The sequence below is a fragment of the Notechis scutatus genome, chromosome Z (assembly GCF_049901735.1).
Source record: "Notechis scutatus isolate UNSWTSFEM ecotype Mainland chromosome Z, rNotScu1.2, whole genome shotgun sequence".
Lineage (NCBI taxonomy): Eukaryota > Metazoa > Chordata > Lepidosauria > Squamata > Elapidae > Notechis > Notechis scutatus.
In genome coordinates, this window is record NC_142025.1 from 105580664 (window position 1) to 105586956 (window position 6293).

Here is a 6293-nt window from a genome sequence, read left to right on the forward strand (position 1 = left end):
TAAATGTCTTGATGCAAATCAGGATATTCAGTAATGATTTTTTCTGCTTTCTAAATAAAATTATCTTGATCTACATCTATCTTTCAGTGATGACCAGATTACTTCTCAGTATGTTTGTATCTATGTATGTATGTACAAATACCCATTTAAATAATGGAGTTATTTAAGAAGTACTCAAGTGTCTTTCTGCTTTTAAATTTTCATTTTATTGCAGAAATTTAACAATATAAATCTGCAAAGTGGTATGATCCAGAAATCCATTTTTCATTTTTTAACAGCAAGAAATTATGGTCAATTTGCCTTACCCCAAAAGATACTCAAATGTTAGCATTCCTTTTTGCAGAATCAAGAAGTTAAGGGACAACCTTAGTGAGTGGTCTTCAAAGTGTATGTGTGATACAAACTAAAATACTACCCTCTTCTTTTTCTCTTTCATGTCCCATTGCATTCCTTTTTTGCTGAATTTTATCTACTCTGTGTTCCACAACATCCACATACATAAACATAGTGTTTTGTGGCTTTCAAGGAATGAGCTAAGGCATTCAACAACCAACAATGTTTATTGTAACAAAGAAACAGGTTACTCTTGGCAGCCACTAACTAACAACATGGCTGGCAGATGGGCAACAGCTAATACCATCTGACAACTCCCTTTTATAGTTAGCTGTCAGATGGCTCAGCCAATAAGAACAAACTCTGGCTCCCACTTAAAATGTGGCCTGTATTGGAAACTTCCGTTGAATGCAATACTCCTTTCCCGTGTGCTAGGAGCATGTGTAGTCCTTCAAGTAGGCAGGGCACTGTCTTGCTTGCCCCGACCTTCGTAGTTCAGTTCGCACAGCTGATGGACGAGGATCTGCTGTAGGGCCAACAGTCTCCAGTAGAGGCAGTATTGGAGTTCTTGACTTGGGTTTGTGTAGGATACCTTCAAATGGTAGATCTGCTTCTGCGTGTGGCTCATGCATTGTTGTCTCAAAATGCGGGTCATCAGAATCCACCAAATCTGACTGCCCTGTTTCTGCATGTTCGTTCTCCAATGGGTGACCTGGGGAAGTACTCCATCAACTCCTTAATTGATCAATATGGCGATGCCATATTCGGCCAACCTGTAAACTTACTTTGTAAGACCTGGGGCCTGTTATCACTACCACTTGGCCTGGTACCCATAGAGAACTACCTAGGAAATTCCTAGCATATATGGAATTGCCTATCTTAAAGGATCTAACCTTGCTATAAGAGTTTAAAGGAATAGATGGTGCATAACTCGGGTGGAGCCTATCCAAAGTATTTCTTAACCTCCTTCCCATGAGTAGTGCTGCTCAGGAATGATTCGTCACTGTGCTGGGGGTGATATGCTGCAATAGTAAATATTTGGCTAGTTTTGAATGCCAATTCTCACTCCCCAGGCACCATAGGACTTCCTTGTCTGACCTCATGGCTCTCTCAGTCTGACCATTCACAGCTGGGTGATAAGGGGCTATAAGGGCATGTCTGACCCCCTTTTTGGCTAGAAATAATTTGAAATTAGCTGCTGTAAATTGTAGGCCATTGTCCGACAGCAGAATATCAGGGAACCTATGTGTTGCAGACAAATGCTCTAGTGCTTTAATTATGGCTTCCGAAGTAGTTGTGTACATGAGGGTCAGCTCTACCCATTTTGAATAAGAATCAATGATAATTAGGAATGTACGGCCTTGGAAGGGGACTGCTAAGTCCATGTGGACTCATGACCATGGGGACTTAGCTGATTCCCACTCTCCTGGACTGGCCGCTGGTGGGGCTGGTCTAGATAACTGACATGCTTGGCATGTCTTGACCTTGTTTGTAATATCTGTGTCTATGCCAGGCCACCAGATGTAGCTCCTTGGCAGGGTCTTCATCCTGGCAATTCCTGGATGTTCCTCATGCAGGCTATCTATTATTTCTAGTCTCAATGTACTTGGAACAATAACTCGGTAGCCCCATAATAGACACCCTTGCTGGGTGGATTACTCATGCTCTCTATCTCTGAAAGGGAGGAATTTGGTATCTAATGATCCTTCCGGCCACCCCCTCCTCACCCAGTCCAAGACTTGCAAGATTACCTGTTCTTTATATGAGAAGTGTGCAATATCTGTGGCAATTATAGGTAATTGTTGATCTTCTACTAAAAATTCTGCTGCTGAAGGAGCGGGATCTACAACCTGGGTTGGTGAGGGGCAGCGGTTTAGGGCATCTGCATGGCTAAGGTGTTTACCCGCTCTGTGTGATAATGTGTAGGAATAGGCAGTGAGGAAGAGTGTCCATCGAGTCATTCTGGGAGACAAAACTGTAGGGCTTTGACAATCCCCAGACAAGATGCTTAATAAGGGCTTATGGTCAGTCACAAGCTCAAATTGGTGACCATAAAGGAACTCATGGAACTTTTTTACAGCAGTGATGGATGCTGGGGCCTCTTTATCAATCTGAGCATAATTCCCCTCAGTACTGGACAAGGTTCTTGAAAAATAAGCTATCGGGGCTTCCAGGCCATTTGGCAATTTGTGTGCAAGGACAGTGCCAATTCCAAAAGGAGATGTATCGCAGAAAAGGACCAAAGGCAGATTCCTGTCAAATTGAATTAACATGCTGTCTGATGATAGAAGATCTTTGACAGCTCAGAAAGGAAAGTCCTCTTTGGGCCCCCATGTCCAGGTAGCATGTGCATCAAAAAGCCTATGGAGCAGCTCTGCAATGGAAGCTTTGTGAGGTAGAAAAGAGCTATAGAAATTAAGGAGCTCAAAAAAGCTTGCAGTTCTGTCTTGTTTGAAGGTGTTGGGGCATCCTTAATGGCTCTTACTTTTGACACAATGGGATGAATACCATTGGCCTCAATGCGGTAGCCTAAAAAGTCTACTTGGTTGACTGCAGATTTGCATTTGAATTTTTTTTAACTTAAGACCTGCTGATTGGAAACAGGCTAGGACCCTTCTAAGGTGGGAAAAAAGTTCTTCTTTGTTGTGTGCAGAAATAAGTAGGTCATCAAAGTAGGGCACTACCCCTGGTATGCCCTGAAGCAAACGCTCTATCAGGCATTGAAATAAGCCTGGAGCAACAGAAACTCCAAACTGCAAACATTTGCATTTGAAGGCACCAGGATGGGTGACAATAGTTTGTGCGTCAGTAGTTGAGATGTCAACAGGTAGCTGCTGATAGGCTTGGCCCATATCAAGTTTTGCAAAAATGGAGCCTTTTCCCAGTGAGTATAATAAATGCTGAATTATTGGCACTGGGTAGTCATTGGTTTGCAAGACCTTATTTATGGTACTCTTGTAATCAGCACAAATTCTTATTGAACCATCTTGCTTGAGTGGTATTAGAATTGGTGTTTCCCAATTTGCGAAATTTATAGGCTCCAGAACCCCCTGGGATATTAATTTATCCAATTGTTCATCCACTTTTGGCCTTAAGTCAAAAGGAACTCTTCTAGGCTGTAACCTAATAGGTGCTATCTTAGGATCCAAGGTAAATGAAATTGGAGTTCCTACATAGTGACCTAAGTCACCATTAAACACATCTTTGAAATCATTTAACAATTTCTCTAGTAACTGTATTCCAGTTACTTTTTAGCCAAAGATTGAAACCAATCTAAACCTAGTAAACTAGGTAAGGTGCCTTCTACGACTGTAAGGGGTAGGTGCCCCTTGAATCCTTGAAATTGGATACTAAACTTGCCTGTCCTGACGACTGGAATAGAGTGCCCCTGGTAGTCTCTGAGGGATAGTTTCCAAGGCAGGAGTCTTTTCTTTGAGATTGTAGGAACCAACCTTTTTAACGTGCTCCAGGAAATGATGGAAAGAGATGAGTGTCCACCTCCATCTGGCACTGCTTACCTTCTAAAGAGACAATGACATGTATTTTGTTAGTACTTAACTGGTTAGAAAAGTTATTTAGTGACTCAGCATTGTAAGAAGCCCTGGTAATAGTAAAGCATTCTTCTTTTTGTTTTCATGATCTTAGTTGAGGTTGGTATTGAGGGGATTGATTAAAAATTCTGTCAGATCTGCATACTCTGGCCAAATGTACTTGTTGACTCTTTAAACAAATGATGTTTTTAAACCTGCATGTGGATCACAGGTGGTTCCCCCAACAACTCAGGCAGCTCATTGTAGATTGTGCAGGTTTGTTATCTGGCATTCCACTCTTCCATTGAGTTGTCTGCTGTCCTCTGAAGTGATTTACGTCTTCTCCATTATCTAAAAACTCATCAGAAAAAACATCATCGAAATGAATGGTAGCATTTGGTTTAGCCCCAGCAGTACTGCTAGAGCCTTGTATTTTGGCTGCAGAGAGAGTGGACATCTCTGTGGCTTGAGACTCTTCAATTGCCATTTTAAGAGCAAATCATCTTTAGCTAAAAGATGTCTCTGAAGTCTGAGGTCCCTCCCTATGAATGCATGCCACCTCATGATCCAGAAAGGTTTTGGCATGTAATAGTTGCCAAGAATCTCTTGTAGATCTTCCCAGGATACAGTCTTAACTGCCCGAGGTGACAACAGTGTGGTGGCAATATCAAAAACTGCGGCCCCACAAAAACTTTAAAAGTAAGCTTTTTTCCTGTGTTTTGAAAACTCCATCAGATCAGCGGCATCCAGGAAACAGTCAAAACGATTAATATAAGAGTCCCAAGTTTCGAATGATGAGTGGAAACACGGGAATGATGGAGTGGATGACATTTGTCCATCGCTGAGGGAACGGCTTGATATTTCTTCAGCTTTAATTAACTATTACAGCTCTCAATTTCCTCACTGGAAATTATCCCACCTCCATCGCCAATTTTGTGGCTTTCAAGGAATGAGCTGAGGCAACCAACAATGTTTATTGTAACAAAGAAAAGGTTACCTGCGGCAGCCGCTAACTAACAATATATTACTAAAATTCTTGGCATGGCAAATAGAGCAACAATTTTTGAACCAAAGTATCTCAAATTGGTTAACTGAATGTGTCCAAAATCTGGAACCCATTATTCCTGAGGGAATGGAAGTTGGTGAAATTTTGCTTGCTTCAGCACTACTGGTTGCTACTGCAATTTTGGGCTGCTGCTACTGCAGTCCCAGAACATTTTCAATGTTTTGGGACATTTTTCCAATCAGTCTCACAATCCCTCACCTTTAACAGCTACTTACCTGCTTGTGGGAAGAAAAGGGAGAAGGGAAAGGGGAATCAGAAAGGGAAGGGAGAAAGGAAGGGTACTTCCTGCCATAAGGAAACACAAGGTGGAAGCTGGTAGGAAGTTGGAAAATGGTCCTACTCCCAATGGTTTTTGCCCATTCTTGGTCATTCTGCTTCTCTGTTTAGGTAATCTGAATACCAGAACAACTAGACACAAGGACAGTTTTTCCCCAAGTGCCATTAGTCTGCTAAACAAAATTCCCTCAACACTGTCCAACTATTTACAAAGTCTGCACTACTATTACTATTCATCTTCTCATCACTCCTTATCACCCATCCCCTCCCACTTGTGACTGTATGACTGTAACTTTGTTGCTTGTATCCTTACAATTTATATTGACTGTTTCCTAGTATGATTTGATTACTTATTGTACCCTATAACTATTATTAAGTATTGTACCTTATGATTTTTGACTCTTGATGAATATATCTTTTCTTTTATGTACACTGAGAGCACTTGCACCAAGATAAATTTCTTATGTGTCCAATCACACTTGGCCAATAAAGAATTCTCTTTCTTTCTTTCTTTCTTTCTTTCTTTCTTTCTTTCTTTCTTTCTTTCTTTCTTTCTTTCTTTCTTTCTTTCTTTCTTTCTTTCTTTCTTTCTTTCTTTCTTTCTTTCTTTCTTTCTTTCTCTCTCTCTCTCTCTCTCTCTCTCTCCCTTCCTATCATCTATCTATCTGTCTGTCTGTCTGTCTGTCTGTCTGTCTGTCTATCTATCTATCTATCTATCTATCTATCTATCTATCTATCTATCTATCTATCTATCTATCTATCTATCTAATGAAATATTTCTAAATAATGTCCCAGTGGAGGTATAATTTAGGGTTTCTTCCCCTTATCTTCTTATTTAAGATATTCCTTATCTTTGTTCATTTTTCTTTTATTAGTTATATCTCAGTCTCCAAAATTTGTATAAGAATTCTCTCTCTCCTTTCTTTGTCCCAGTCTGTCTCAATCTATCTATCTTATTATATTGTGTAAATTATGGTGTTTTTGCTTTGTAACAGTCATGTTTTGGCCATGGAGTGCTTATAAGCAGTACATTAATTAGTTCAAATCTGACTGACCCCATATCAGTAACTTATTCATTTTTGGGGGTG